A 17257-nucleotide genomic window follows, 5' to 3' on the forward strand; every position below is an offset into this window, starting at 1 on the left:
GCCTGAGGGCTGTGATCTATGGGGTTTGTGCAATTTATCAGTAGACAGTGAAATTTGTTTATTAAAAAACCATAAGGAACTCCTCTACGATTTATTAGCGCATAATGGAACTTGTGAATGACTCTCTTGCCTCTTAGTAAATGGAATATGTGGCACAAAGATAACCTTCATTCCTCCCATCTCTACAGTGTTTACTTAGAGTTGGCTGAGAACAGGAAAAGTAATTCAGAATTTGTTTTTCATTACTTTTCTGATTTCTTTTTCATTTATTCTTTTTATTTTAAAACAATATTCCTATTTGCTTCTCAAAAAATGCAATAGCATGCATTTTGTAAGAAAATAGAGAATTTTCTTAAAGTAAAAATGTTAGCTCATATCCCTGTGGGTACCTCTGTACAGTGCAGCTGTTTCTGAGTTTCTATAGCAGGGAGGGCAGTTAAACTGAAAGAACTACAGAGATGAATATGATGACATGGTATGGAGGGATGTTGTTGCTTTTGCTGCACCCTGAATTGCATATGGTGTTATCAGTCAATAACAGAGCACATGCAGTTATTAAACATGTATGCACATTTCATTGCCCCATCCCTGTCCTTTTCACAGACTTATTTAGCTCATTTTCTCTGTACACTAGATGCTACTTTCTATCATCTCCCATGCCTTCCATCCCAGTTCATCACCTTACCTTACCTTCAACAACATTTCCTTCACTGGAAAATTCAGGCATGGTCTGAGTCCAGAACCAGCCCCTCCAGTATGCTGCCTGTAAATACACTGTGAAGGTTCGGGGAAGGCTAAGAACCTTGAAAAAAAGAAAGTTTCAAGGCTTGGGAACACTTCCATTTCATTACAAAGAATAGACATGAGGATAAAAAGAGAGAGTCTGACAAAGCAGAATGCTGAATGGGGCACAGAAACTGTATGGGCAACTGCTGTTCATCTTTTTTTCCAACTTAAATGCAGAATGGCAGTTGAAGAAAATGGAAAGTCACACAGAATAAGGGAAATTCTTTTTCAAGAAATCCACAATTGTATAATTTGATTGCCAGAAAATATCTGCTGAGGACATTGGCTTACCAAGATTAAAAATATATGAATAATAAGAATATTAAATTACACTGTTCAACTGGAAACAAGAACAAATCTCCACTGAAACTTCCACAGAAATTTCCTACAGAAAATAATATTAAAAGTGTCTTCTTTCCAAAATTTTCTATTTTCCACATGAAAATTTAAAACTTCCAAACTGAAAAGGACATTAATAGACATTTTCAGTAACATATTTATTTATTCATTCAGCAGTGGAAATTTTCTTAATAGAGAACACATTCCAACTGTATCATATCAATTTTCTCATTGTAAAGCAGAGTCAGCCACTATGTGACTGGGTTAAGAATATGCAGGGCTGATTTTATGTCCATCTGTTACAACCTTCTCCCTAGCAGCTGAACACTATCAGAAAGAAGACTGTGTGGAGTACCATAGTTCCCATGCTCTGTATTTAGAAAATCTCCTATGATTTAAACAAGTTTTGACTTCTATGCAAAAAGTACAATATATTGCACATATTGTTCTAACATACACATTTTGTTTTACAATCAAACAAATTTTAACTCCCTACCTAAATATCCGTCTTTTGTTACCATTTACAGGAACAGACGTTCACTTCCATGAGTATGTATATAAATGAAGATGAAAAAGACCTATACAAAGTGTGTGAAATGTTGTAATTGTTTTCTCTATTGTGTATCCATCCCTTTATATATTTCCAAAATTCTGCATAAGAATAGGGGTTTTTTCTTAGGTTAGTGAACACAACAGTTCACACATTTAAAGCAATAATTTGTTAGAAAAAGTTAGTTATTTTTTCTGTAAAAATGTAAATTTATAAGGTTTTACAGCTGAGATTACTATGCTCATGAGAGTTAGAACATATTTTTATACAAGAGAAAACTACCTGAGGTTTGAGGAGAGCAACATTTTCCATATTATTGGGTACAGTGGGACTAGCAAAATCAGGAAATTCATGTTTTATGAGTTTAAACAAAAATCAGTTACATAGTCATGCTAAACATCACCCTCTATTTAGTAGGGTGCTTCTGGTAAAAGGGTCTAAAATGTTTAACAACTGTAACTTTGAACTTTTGGGTTCTTCTAAACTGTCATAAACTAAGCACCCGATTCAGGGAGAATAACCGGTTACAGCTTTGTGCAAACCTCTTTAAATTGCCTTTCCTTAGGACTTTTTATAGCCAAGGACTTTATATACTGGGGGAAAAAAATTGTATGTCCTACGTATTCATTGGTTATTCTGCAAACTAAAATCTCAAAGGACTGTCAAAGCCATAAATTATATTTCAGTGAACTAGGGAAACAATTTATTAATTTTAAGATTCTTTCTGTAGAAAACAAAAATTAATCTTTAAGCCACGAAACTTTCAAATGACTGTTTAAATGATTTACACAGCTTTCACTTACATAAATTCTTAAAGGATTTCTCAAGTGGAGCATGACACAAAGCTTCTAAAGTTGTCAAATGAATCCTCCTTTCTTTGAGAACTGGAAGTCTCAAGTTCTAGTATCTCAGATTCCTTTTAGAAAAAGAAATCTTTAAGCTGTTCTTAAAATCTCTGACCTGACATATGTATTTATTCCAAAAGAAATGGGTTTTGTCCTGAATATACTTTCTTGGATGATTTACAGTTCAGAATGCCCAGGAGGTGTAATTTGTCATGTTTTAGTTACAATCAGTTCTGTCACTGTTTGAATGACAGTGAATCTTTAATAATTTGTGGTGTACCTTAACAGTGTATGAAAACACTAGCTTTGACTAGTAGTAGCTTGAAAGAACATAAGAGATTTTAAAACTAATTCCTGAACAGTTGAAATATAGATCTAATTTTTTACATTGCTACAGATCAGAGCTGTCTATGTGTAGTTGGTATACTCCTTTCTTATGTATAATGTTGATGAAAGTTTTAGGAAAAAATCCCTAATAGATCTTTAAGAATTAGAATACACTTGTTCATTTATTTGTTTATACTCTATTTAAAATTTACATTTGCATCTTATGAAACCTCTATTAAATTAAAAACAACTGCTTTAATAAACAAAGTGATGATTCAGAAGCCACGAACAACATTGGCAGAATTTTAGCAAATAGTTTGATGTCACTTAAAATAGTAAAGGAGAAAAATATTTCTTTTTGCCCACAAAGGAAAATAAAAGTGATGTATAGCAGTAAATGTCTTAAAACATCATAATAATGCAAAGTTTCTGGGGGAAGAACTGACATACAACTCCACTGAAGGTACCAGAAACAGATTTGTCTAGTGATTTGAGGTTAAATATATTAGAGTAACAATTTTATTAGAGCTTTAAAAATATTAAGTATACATGTCCTTGTATTCCTTTAAATCCTTTAGAACAGCTGGCCTCAAGATGAACTAACATAACTAGAAACAAAATATTGTGACACAGACATAAATGGAAAAACAGCACAGTCTGTTTGTAGCTGGGAAGTGGACACAGACTTCATACGAGCATCCTCATTCAAATAGGCCCAATGTGGTTATCAGCTTTAGCTCCAGAGCAAAACTCCATGGATGAAAGATATACATTCTCCCCCCTTCTATTGATCAATTATTACATAAATATAAATGGAGCATTGTGAAAAAAAAACACATTAGGATAAAAGTTTTAATTTATTCTGCCTGTATTTCTCTAGCTGTTTGACATGAGGTTTTTTACTATGACATACCACATGCTAGAGGGCACAAGAGACCATTTTGATCATGCAGTTAAAGGAACCTATTAGAAACATGAAATCATTATTTCTGGAGGATTCGGGACATTTTTTTATTTTCCTGTGGACAGCTGCTGGCTATAGAACTGAGGCAAATTTAATTCATGAAAATATCCTAAGTAATGGAGCCAGGGAGGCTAAATCAGAGTGGTAAATATTGCTAAGCCATCATTACTTGCTAAATAGCTGTTAGTCATCTCTATTTTTTTACTGCATGCATAAAGTTCTAAAGAGCCATTGCTTGTGATACCTTCTTAAACAAAACAGAAAAATCTATCCTCTAAAACCACAGAAGTCTGCCAAGGTAGCCTTGAGGGTCTAGTTTAAAGTCCTGAAGTAAAGAATTCCACATTTCAATTATTTAAGTGGAAATAAAAAAAAATAAAAAATCTTGGCTCAGATTTTCCTCCAAAAGAACAGTGGTGAAGAAACATAAATACAGAGAGGCATAAGTTCTCACTGTAGAATAGATAGCATGAGAAAAAGAATTACAAAAAGTGTGTAAAAAAATTTTAAAAATCCAAACATCCAGCCTAAATGCTTTGTGACTGAGGATTTCATACGGCTTGCAGAGTTCATATTTATGTAGGATTTAGTCCAGGGCATGTCTGTCTATCTGTACATGTCTTGTTGCAGAAGGGGTATTGCAACTCATACTTTACATTGGTCTTTTTTCCCAGAAAGAGAGACCATTTTCTGGTTTGAAATATTTGTCTCCAGAGAAGTGCAAGTTGATTAAAATGACCCAGGAATAAATAGAAACATCCTGGTAATTAACCTTATGTAGACAATAAAAGCTAAAAGCACAATTAAAGGAAAACTAGTTGGTGTCTCACGTATTTAATTAGTTGGCTCTCTTGCATTTATAGTCTGAGAGAGGAACCGGTCACACCCAGAAGCAATAAGCATTATTTGGGAAGAAACAGTTTGCTGTGGGTTGGGTGGAAGTTGAAGTCTAAGAATGATGCTTGCCATCAAAAGGGGTCTCAGACTGCAATGCTGGGAGAAAATCTGCCCTATTACCAAACTACTGACTTCTGGCAGATGACAAGAACATTAAATTCCGATCATTATTGATTATAGCACAGTGCATACCTCTTTCCAGTTAATTATGGCAGCCATGACTGTAAAGCACCAAAGCTGCATGGCAGAACCAAGGCACAGTGGCAAGGATGTGCCTCAAAAACAAAGTAGCTTCAAATGCAAATCATCCAAATATAATGACTGGACAGACCAGATTTCTGCTTATCCTAAGTCCATCTCAAATGGGACTCAGAGACTGCTAATTAGGATGCCAAACTGAGATGCAGTCCAAGGATTCAGAAAGTTTGATTAAACAACAGTTATTCAAGCTGAGGGGTAATGAGTCAATACCATCTCTTAAAAAGTTTATTCAGGTAAAACAAAAGGCTGATGAAACGCAATTCTCACTGTAATTTTCACAAGTAACAATTAGAAATTTGTCTGCCATGAGTTCTGAAAAAATCCAAGTAATGTATATAGCATGCTGCAGACTACAAAGTGACTTCTCAAAGAAAGACCAGGAGCAAAAATTATTTAAGTGTACGTGCTAAAGTATGAGCTAGAATATAATGAGCATGCTGAATAGGTGTTAAAGGCATGTTTTCTTTCATACACGTGTATAGCAATAATAGCAAAAGTGGAAATTTGATGGATTTACTTACAAGTACTGATGAGTTTTAATGCTGTTTAATATTTCAGATGCAGTTCAAAGTATATATATGTATTTTAAAAAATACTTCTTAGCAGAGACTAGTATGTTTTTCTCTATGGGAAGCTGAATGATGCTAGTAAGTCTACAAACCTTTAAATACTATGCTTCTGGAGCTTTACCCTGTGTAGTGGTTTTTGTGTACAAGTTTTTCTCATCTAAATACATGCTAACACATGCATTATTGTACCTGGTCAGGAAGTGCTCAAAAAATAACACTGGGGTGGCCTTGATGGCTCAGACATGGAGATCTCTGCTATCTGAGGTTAGAAGAGGTGAATCCTAGCAGTTTTCCAAGAGAGTTTTTAAGGTAAAGTTAACCCACTTAGAGAGATGAGAATCCAGGCTGCAAGCTAATAACCATTCCGACATATTGTGGAAATCCAGTAACACAGAAACAACATGTTGTAACGACCTATTTACTTAAGAGTTCATTATTCAGCTGCCAGACCTCCCTGCACTGTCTTGATAGAGCTCCAGATGGAATGTGTATCCTGGCCAGGAGGCAAACTGAGCTGTGACTTCAGCTGTTAACGGGACATTTTTGTTTGTGGATGAATTGTTTTTCTGTGTCATTAAAAGGCATCTAAACAAGAGGCTGTGATTCCATAAGAAGTGATGTAATGCGATGAGAGAAATACTTCTGTGACATAGTGACTGTTCTGATTATAATGACATGCTTAATTGCAACTTCACCATATTTTGTCTTCAACCCACAGCTGTACTGCAAAGAATTAAAATAAAATTATTTTTTTTTTTTTTTAAACAACATGTAAAAAAAAAAAAAATAAAGGTCCCATCACAAAAGTCCCTTGGTTTATGCCAGAAGCCATCACAAAAGTCCCTTGGTTTATGCCAGGAGCAAAGAAACTGAAGAATTTGTGTTAGTAACCAATCACAGAAAAATTACTTTATAGTAAAGAAATCAGTTTATTGCAATGTGCTTTGATATATTTTAATCATGGAAGGGCTACGTATAGTCCCTGTAGCCTGAAATCACTACACTGAATAATATCTCAAGAAAGTTCAGGCTCTGTCATCATTACGGGAAAAGTGTAAAAGATCACCCTGAATCTACAATTGCTATAGGCATCTCTAAGAAGTGCAGAATGCACATTTCAGGTAGTATCTGATCACACAGAAGACATTTGGGGTGACACAACACTCAAAGGCAATTAAAAACCAAATGAACAATCAAGAGTCTGCAAGAACATTTGAGAGAATCATTAAAAAATTACATGAAAGAAAGGTACAAACCAAACCAACAGAGACACCAGAAGAAAGTAACAGGTGTTCATCCATGTATGAATGTCTCACTACAAACACAAACATTTTGCAATAATCTGGCCAAACACAGGTGGATAGCTTGCTTTTGTGCAGCTAATAAAAAAAATAAAATTAAAAAAAAAAAAAAAATAAAACACACACAAAAAAAAAACCTCCAGTGTATCTATTCCCTAACTGTATGAGAAAAGACACCCTCCTCCAATTTCTTTCTCTTGCAACATATTTCTAAATGAGGAACACAGGCTCCACTTCTGCCTATGTCCTTAAAGCAGGCGATCTACACCAGGGCACCGTGATGAACTGGTATTTCCTGGTCCATGAGATGTAAACACCAAAGCAGCTGAAGTACCATTTAAAATAAATACCAGCCCAAGAAAAAAAGAGTTATTAACCAGCTCATTTAAGGTGGTAATTAAAAGAGAGACCCTGTGTCAGAGGAAGATCTGGACCAGCCTTGTAACACAGACAACATTTGCAGTAAAAACTTCTCTTTTTTCAGATGTTATACCAAATCAGGAGTGGGATTTTTATGGTTACTTAGTATACAGGGGACTAGATGGTTGATGTCCATGCCAGCCTGCTGTTATGTAGGTCTATGTTCCTATGTTGTACTTAACAGTTTTTTCTCAACCTTGGAATTGTTTTCCTCTAAAAGATGGAAATATCCAGTAGAACTCTCATAACATTTAAAATGAGCTGCTATGTATCAAAAAGGCTGGAAGTCCTAAACAGACCTAACCTGGAAATCTAACTTGAAATAAAATGCACCTCAAATTAATTACTCAAGATGTTAATTTACTCATTTGAAATAACATATGATTCTCAACCAAGCAAAATCTGGGTATCTCTCTTTTAAAGGTCAGAAGAAGGTTACATGGTCTCTCCAAAGCTCCCTTATTAACATGGACATTGAGGAAAACCATGTACTCTATGTATTTGTGTTCTTTATTTATCTGTTTAGACTTTTTTCCCTACTGGTGCCTTTCAGATTCTCTAGGCATATTAAACCCATTAAAAGTACACATTTTAAACAAAACACATCAAAAGGATCATAAAAAAGACAGGCCCCTTAAAAAAATCTCTGAAAATACATGAGACATTGTAAAAAGTGTGCAAGAAAATCATATGAGGCCAGGAAAAATATTTTATTTCCCTGGGAAAGCGAAATCTTGGATTACCTGTTGGTTATGTTGCTGAAGCACTGAACACTAGTCTGAATTTTAATTATGATAAATAACATTATTATGCATTCACATTGATCTTACCTTCCTTACCAGAGCCCTAATACTAACGATTATCCTTATGGCAAATGTCCAGGTGGCTTCAATGGGACCAGGATAAAACCCCATCGTCACTGACAACTCCTTGATTTGTGTATGAACATCTGGAAGGCTGTAATGTTCTGATGTGAGCTTGACATGAAAGTGTATAACCCCACATTTAATAACCAAATTCAGTAGTTTGGTATCGCGTGTTGGAATGTGTGCGTGTGTGTGTGTGTGTGTGTGTGTGTGTGTTTGCAGAAGGTGGGGGGGTACTTAACTATTGTAATGCTCAATGCAAATTAAACCAGCCATATTTAAACCCAGATATTTCAGCCAGGTCCCTCATGTCTAACAATACCTTTTTGACAGGTTGATATTAGAGAAAATTCAGGGAAGAATTAGTTTCAACTATCTAAATACAGAGTAGGAAACACACAAGAAGAGTTTGTTAAGTAAAGCCCAAGTGGAAAATTAGTCTGGACTTTATAGCCACAAATGAGAAGACATACCAAATATAATATGAAAGTCATATTTGAGTATCATATTTTAAAATCCCAGACTGGACTGTCTTTCAGTTACCAACTCTGTGGGGAAATATACAGTTACATTTCATTACAATGCTAGTCAGCAGGGCTATGTCTCCAAAAAAGAATTAAGTCCCCTTTCCCTCACACACAGATTCATGGCTGATGAACACAGAAATTGAGCCATTACAAGATCTTGCTCTTATTCTGTGAAAAATACTGCAGTGGCCTGGTTACCTCACTACTTTCCTGTTTTTTTCTGTTCATGGTAATGGGGGATAATTCTTAACTCAATAAAGAGTACAGAATTTTTTCTTCACTGAGGCCATGTTTCACCCACAGATACTGATACTTGCAATGTTTTCACATATAGCTCTGACCGTCCCATTCCTTTCCCCAAGGCAAAACAAGTCCAGATTTTGCTAGCTTAAGAGTAAAATGTAAAACATTCCTCGTTACAAAAACTTTCCCATCTAGGGAATATTTTCAGAAGAAAAAGAAAGGGACTTCTCTAAATTTTGGAAACCACCATAGCGAGGGAACTAGAAAAGTGAAAATTGCAGTCATATTCATATTTATACTCAGGAGAAATATTATGCAATGAGGAAAAAAGTCACTCAGAAGAGTATATACTTGAACAAACACATCTGTGTCACTGGAATTAGAAGGAGCTAAAGGTTTTGTGATTAACATTCAATTTTAAAGCACATAAATTAAAACAGTGTCTCCAGACTATAGTTTAAAAATAGTTCAAAATAAATTCCTTAGAGCAAATCAGTGTCTGAGAGACTACAGAAATAAGAGCTTGGTTTGGTGCTGCTGAAATAGAAAAACCATGCTTGTTCCTCACTGTTCTTGTCTGGTTTTCCTTCATATTACAGCATCTAAAATCCTTAAGACTGAAATAAAACATAATCATTCCACTAGGTGCAACGACTGCACAACTACTGTATAATTAAATCTTTCTCCTTTCCTCTTTGGTGCTCTGATTTCCTTGTAAATGATAGTCTGCTTTTCTTACTTAAGCAATAAAGGAATTCTGCATACTTAATACATTCTGTGAAACCTCCCATGTGGATCTGTGTTTTTGTGGGTGTATGATGAAAAGGTAGCCCGAAACATATTATGAATTTATCAGAAACCCAGAGGGGTAGTATGAAAACAAGGGAGTCATCCAAGGCAGGTGCAAATGCAGTGAACACTGGTTTACTTTTGAGATCATTACTTGTTCGTTGTTTAAATCTACAGAACTTAGAAAGGAGTCAAACAAAATCAAGATATATAACAAGGGAAGCTGAAAATAGTATTTACTTCAGTTTGCATTTTAATCAGCAGAAAGAAATGAGATATTCTCCTTATTTTGCCTTCATTTGTATTGATCTTTTCTTAAAACCAAACCCAGTATTTCTCCAGAACATACTGTACTCATTATAAAACCATGGACAACTACAAATGTTTCCACAAATCAAATTAGCACTGAAAAGGACTACTGGCAATAAGCACTCAGCTGAGAGAATAAACACTTTTAGTCCATCATTTGACTCGGAGCTATGATTCTAGATGTGACCAGAAGGACAAATACTACATTCCTAGTGGTGGAGGATGACATAGGAGAGACTAGCTCTTAGTAAATCAGCTTTGAATCCATGCCCTCTTAGCACCTAAACAGAACAAATCCATTTCATTGCATAAACCTGCTTATTGCCCAGTCACCAAAAAGCTGTTTCACTCAAAGTTTGTCCTTCTGTCTGCTCCTGCCACACCTGCCCTTTCTCAGGCACACTGAAGAGGTGTTCAGCACAGTAATAAATAGGAGGCATAACAATTTCAAATTCCCTTGCTTGTCAGGCATGCTTACATATCAGAAGACCCTGACAAATACCATATAGACACACACAAAGCAAGACCATCAAGAGGACCTTTTGCTGGCACTGTAGCATTGTCCATATGGACAGGCTTGCTAGGTAAGCCCCAAATCCAGTTTGTATCATTACAAACTAAATTGTTTTCCACCACACCTAGACCACAGCAATTAATTCTACAGTTAAATTCCACAAAAAATCAAATTTAATTTATTCCTCCCCTATTTGTTTTGAACCTGACTTATGAGTACTATATGATAATGTCTATTTCTTGTACTGAGAGAGCACTCTGGTGGTATTCTCAATCGGCATTGTCTTTGCCAGTAACCATTGTACCATACGTTCTTCAGTCATCTCTTTTCTAGGCTAAGGAGTCCCGTTCTACTTTATTACTCTTCACATTTAAGCTGTTCCTTATTTTTCATCATCCTTGTTGTTATTCGTACTACCTTTAGCATTTCTTCTATGCCCTCATTGAGAAGGGGAGACAAGGAAGCCACATAGGCAGAAGGTGAGTTTATCTTTGCTTCTCTACCTTTTTCTTATTAATTCCTCATATTTGATTTGCTCTTCCCATTACTGCTGCATATGAGCCAGAGTTTTTCATTCACTTATAACACCATAATCTTTTTCTTATTTTCAACACTTAGTTCAAATCCCTCCAATACGAATGTAGAACGAAGACTGTTTCCTCACATGCAACTCTTCACATTTGTCAGTGTTAAATTGCCTTTCTGAGTTTATTACAATAGTACTCAGTATCAAGAGAGCTTCTCTCACCCCAAGGTCAACTTTTGTTTTTACTTCTTACTTTTAGCTCCATTGGCAAACTTTGCCATATCCCTACTCAACTAGCTTTTTAACTCTTACATCTGAAGATGAAGGTGTAATCTTTGTTTCAGCCATAAATCCTCAAAATATAACTATATCCAGAGGGAAGGAAAACTGAAGAGGAAGACCCTAAGAACCATCACGGATAAGAGTGAAAGAATTTAATATATCAAGGCTGGGAAAGGAAGGAGATGGGAGTCAGCCAAAGCATTTGGAAAAGAGTAACACCTGGTCACTGACAGTAACTAGGAACTAACAAGCTGCTAAATGCAACAATATTTTAACTTCAGGATTCATTGTATAAAAAGACCAAGTGATTTATAAATGGAGCAATTGATCCTCAGAGGAATTCTTCTTCCCACTATCAAATGGCAACAATTTCTTTTAAGCTTAAAATTGCCTTAAAATTCTCTTACAACACCAATTTTGTCCCTATTAAAAATGTAGTTATGTTTAATTTCTTTTCTTATGCAAACAATTTTTGAAATACAGACAAAGATGTAAAACTTAAATGCTTTCTTAGAAAAGTGTTGAAATGTATTTTAAATTTGCCTTCTGATACTATATTAATGTAAGCGTTGTGAAGAAAAAAACAGACCGTTACTTTGGAAACCGACACAGACTTATCACTGGGTGTTCAATTCAATACCTATTAATGCTTATACATATGGTATTAATTCTACATTAATTCTGTCAAAAGTGATATCATACTCCGAACGTCCAAATTATGACATCACTAAAACAACTTTGCTCTTCGTGGGTTTGAAGAATGACTGTGCCAGAGTTGACTAGAATTTATTCATGCAGCTGATTCTGACAAGTTCGGTTTAATTAGTTCATGCCCTCATAATGAACAAGAGACTGTGTTTTTGAAGATTTGCCAGAATAGTTTCTATTCTCTTCGACTTAAGTGCCAAATGCATGCACTTCTTTATACTATTTATACCTTTGCCTATAATTACTGTTCCCTAAGGTGTGATTGTCCTATTTCATAAGAGTTTGTGCAGCTGCCAACATGAAGATGTAAATAAATTGTAATACCGTTGCTATGAGGTGTAAAAATCCCACAGCTCATATCCAGACCCTTGTATAATAAACTCAAGTAAACATTCCATTTCCTGTAAGCGATTGTGGTTTGTGACTAGATTTAAAAAAGCAGTGCCGTAAGTCATCACTTTTTAATGATTTTCTGAAAATAAATCCATGTAAGCATGAAACAAAAAACAGCTGTTTACAAACATTTATTTTTTATGAAGGAGAAATATCTGCTTGCAAAGTTGCATGTTTCCCTGTCATTTGAGAGTGTTTGGAACCTGGTCTTTTTTCCATTTACTGAGGAAACCCTTGAGATGCAGTTGATATGCCTAAACAGAGGCCAAAGACTTCTACATAAAGGTGGTTTGAAGTTCACCTATGTACTATTTTGAACTTCAACCTTGCAGAGATGCTCTCAACTCCCTGTAGTTTTTAAGATACTGTAGCTTTGTGTATTATGAGTTGAACGTCATGGCCAGAAGTGAACACAAAAAAGAGTTCAGATCTATCCTTCCAAAGCAGTGAAAGGGTGGAGAGCAGGAGACTTTCCTTTCAGCACCTATCATATATAAAGGATGCCCACACATGCCAGGCAAACTATTGTCGCCCTTGTTTTTATGAAGAAAACACCCACGTTTTACTGAAGAATACAGTTTGTTAGTTTTCCTTCAACTGATGGTGGTTAGACAATCATTTAAATGATCATTTTACCCCTCTTTTCTTGTCATGGAAGATGTTCCACTGTCCTCTCAGCCAAGTTGCACCTACAGTGTAGACATATGCTTTGGTATGAGAATGATTTAAACCAAAGGCAGGCACATTTCAGTAGGAGGCACTAGTTCAATACTAGAGACAGGCACACTGTGAAATTCAAGTGTAAAAACATATCAGCACTCACATCTTTTCAGTAGAGAGGTTTTGCATATGGTAACAGAGCAGATAAATGAAGTGTTGCGTGCTGGTGGGAATAAGATGAGCACACGAATCACGTATGTCTGACTTCATGAGTTAAACTGACCATGGAACAGCAATAAAATCTTCAGGCCACTTTACATCAGCAGGTGGTTTACATCATGACACAAATAAGCTAGTTTACACATGCTGCAGGATTTTTAAAGTCTTTGCTGGAGTCTCTTAGTGCGTATAAATCCATATTGCCTAAAGACCACAAATTTGCATGCCCAGCTCCAACAGGAAAATGACAATTTAAAACTAATACTTTTAGTTGTGGAGTTGGTGCTTTCACGAGCCTGGGACAGTAGATCAGGAACTGTGACATGGTGTTTAATCACAGCTCAGCACTAACTTCTTGCAGGACTACAGTTAACTCATTTAACCAACTTGACCTCCCTTCTCTTTCCCCCTGAAGTGCCCATGGTGAGGGCTGTCTGTGACCATGCATTCCTGCAACAGTTTTTCACTGGCACCTTAGTTGGAGTTGCAGCTGTAGGCAGCACCCCAGTACAAAATATTTTAAAACATTAGCAATCTCCTACACAGCTTTGATTTTTAAACTCTGGTATTTTATATTCTACCAAATCTAGTGGGGAAAAACAGAGAAGGCCATATCCTGTTGGAAAAGGGGGAATCCCATCTCTATCATGCTATAATCTATTTCTGGTCCTAACAAACTGTGGGTTATTGAAATTTAAACCAGTCATTAGCCCAGGACTGAACATTACATGGCCTGGGAATCAGTCCAATGTAATTTGGGGGTGGGAGGGTGGCTCAGAATTCCAAGTTTGTGAGGAATTTTTTTTTTTTTTTTTTTTCTTTTTCTTTTTTTTAAATAATGCAGCTGTTTTTAATTGCTGGGAGGGTCAGATTGTTAAAAACATTCCCAGTGGAAATGGATTAGTGCATAGGAAGATGTCAAGGTGCAAGATAAATGCAATTTAGTCTCTAGTCCGATGGTTTATTATCTACAAAGGAGCTCCATGTACTGCACGTATGTACATGCAAAACACCCAACATTAGGGGTTAGTGTAAAGGCATTATTGTTGACATGGCTTTGGATTAACAGCATTGCTCACAAAAAGCAAAGCTATAAGTGAGTTAAGCAAGTTGCACAAACTAAGTGCAAGTAAGCCCTTTCCATCAACACCACAGACTGCATGTTTCCTTTAGGACATTATATTTTTCAGGCAAATTATTCTAGAAATGCAGAAGTAATTTAAAATGGCCATATGCTTTCTCTCCGTTTTTTGTTCCTCTCTCTGTAAAGTCAGATTGTTTCTCGGTGTATCATAAATCTATCCTTTGGAGGGAGAATGAAGTAAGAATCATTCCTGTATCTTAGATATCTCAAAAATCAGTATATAAAATATAGGGCTTGATGTTTGTTCACACTTGAACATCGTTATATCCTTCCAGCAGACACTCTTCAATTCTTTTTATTATCAGTCTTGTTTAGGAAGGCCTTGGTGTAAGTCATATCCAAGCCTTTAACTCAGATCCCAGTCTCAGTTCTGTTGAAATATGTCAGGCAACTGCAGTACAGTCTAAATTTCAGTTTAGAATCATAGTTTGCATGTGCTTTCCTATTAACAGTTCGGTTACCCATTTTTTCTCACTGAGTTCTTGGAAGGCCTTTTGAACTGATGCTTTCCAGTTTATCAGTTTATTGTACTGACAGTTAATTGCTTTGATTACGTTTTTTTACAGATACCTCAACCTCATTGAAGAGTCCTAACAAAAATATTGTTTTAAACTTTTATCTAATATCTATATCATCCATAACTTCTCAAGAATGAAAAAAAATATCATCCAATTTTCTCACACAGTTCACAACTGAGATAAATAAAATATGTTGTTAGTATTTGTGGTTGTATTTATGATGAATCCTCATCTTATACCTTACCTTTTACCTCTATAATTATCATATTGGATATTTGTTCCTTTCCTTGAATTGGACTAGATTACTATTTTGGGCTACTATTGAGGCTACTATTTTGTCTTAAATAATATCTTGAACCTTGCAGTCTAAATACACTAGCTTTTAATTGGCTATTTTATTTTTTGTTGAAGTACATTCATTCCTCTGTGACTCCTGGGATGCCTAAGAAGCTTCCATGCTGAGTGTAAGGATTTTAATTTCCTCACTTTTGACTTTAGGGTTTTTTAACTAACTTTCCCCTTGAAAAAATTTTCATTATCAAAAGTTTAGTGTCACAGTCCCACATTTGGTTCAATCACTCCCTTGAGAATGTTGAACTTAATTATGCTGTGGTCACGATTAATTAGTGGCTGAGCAATAGTTACTTCTTGAACCAACACTTGTATATTACTTAGGACAGAGTAACTTTCCCTCATGTGTGCTGTAGAATGGACTGCTATAAAAAGTAGAATCTGAGAGGTCAATCTCTTTCTTTAAATCACCCATTGGAAAGGATTCATTTCTATGCAGATAGTTGAAATGCCCCATTACGACCATTTATTAGTCTTGGTTGTCCTATTTGTGCCTGCCAACACTTCACACTCCAACATTAATAGTATGTTTTTGCACAATAGGAAATTCTGTAATAGATTATTAAAACTATAGCATGTGCTTTCATACTGAATTGAGTTCCAATATCAAAAGTCTTTGCATAGCAAAAGGTTTGAAAATATTAGAAAAAAAAATATGTTGGTGCGAAGTTCTCAAAAAGCATTGTTCAATATTATTTTAATGATTTGATGGTTAGTAACTTATGAGCTACACTAGTATTCTTATAAATAGGAATATTTTGTTACATCTATTCTATTCTTTCACCCTGTCTTGACTTCTGTATTCACTGAATTCCTCTGCATTATCATGATATTCATCATTCTAAGACATTGTGCTCCCTACAGTTGACAGATATCCTAGTACTCTGTAAATACTTGTCCTACTAATATGAAAAGAAACGTCATTCACAGATGTTCAAAATACAGACATCTTATACTAATCTTTGCAGACAGTCCTTTTAATTTTATATTCTATTTGTTGAAAGTCTACTTTTTCTAACTTTTATCTCACATTAATGTGTTAGCAAGCAAAAAAAACAACCTATTCATTTTTTACTATATAGTTGGAATATAACTGTAATTACATTTTTAATTGTTTTCCTGGACTTGAAGAGTTTAAATTGTTTAGAATTATTTCCGTACTGAAGTATTTCTGTATTGGAGCACCATTCCGAAGCATCTGATTTCAGTGAGATCAGACAATTCAGTATCTGAAAGTGTGGCCCTGGTTCCAGTAAAGATCACACAGATGCTCCCAAACAGAAAAGATACCATTTTCAAAAGAAATGGCTGAAAGATCAAATGCTTAGAGGAGCTAGCCTTCAACCAGAGATGTCCAGTGTTCTGATATGTCATCATTCATAATTTACAGGGCTCCATTTATTCTGGTGGATGGCGACTTTCCTGTAGAATTCAGCTCTGTGACTTCACAGCAGATGTGCTAAATCAGGGTGTTTCATCCCTCAGATATAATTAAAATATTCTACTGCCTAGTAAAATCTGTTTATGTTTAAATAGAAGAAATGAGGGCAATGTGAAGGCAATGGCTCCAATGATGTCAGGAGAACCAGGCTGACTTATATGTTTATATAAAACAGGCTATAATGCTCTGTGTAGTCCATCTTTCTCTAAAATTCCCCACATGCAACAAATCATATATGTTAAACAGCTAGCCTAAAGTCTTATAGTGAAATTAAAATGTAGGAATTTATCTCTTTATGGCTACTGTTAGTCGTCTAGTCAGTGAGAAAGTATAGCATTGCATTCTAGATTCTGATAACAAATGCCCTGTTTTGGGAATGTTTATATCCAAAAGGCTCGTTCAGTCCAGGATATAGATAGCTATGATTTAAACATCAGACTGTGAAATTTCTCCCCAGACTAAATTATACACACATCCCAAAAAGAAGAATAAAAAAAAATAAAAAAAA

This window comes from Athene cunicularia (genome assembly GCF_003259725.1).
Source record: "Athene cunicularia isolate RWA chromosome 4 unlocalized genomic scaffold, athCun1 chr4_part1, whole genome shotgun sequence".
Lineage (NCBI taxonomy): Eukaryota > Metazoa > Chordata > Aves > Strigiformes > Strigidae > Athene > Athene cunicularia.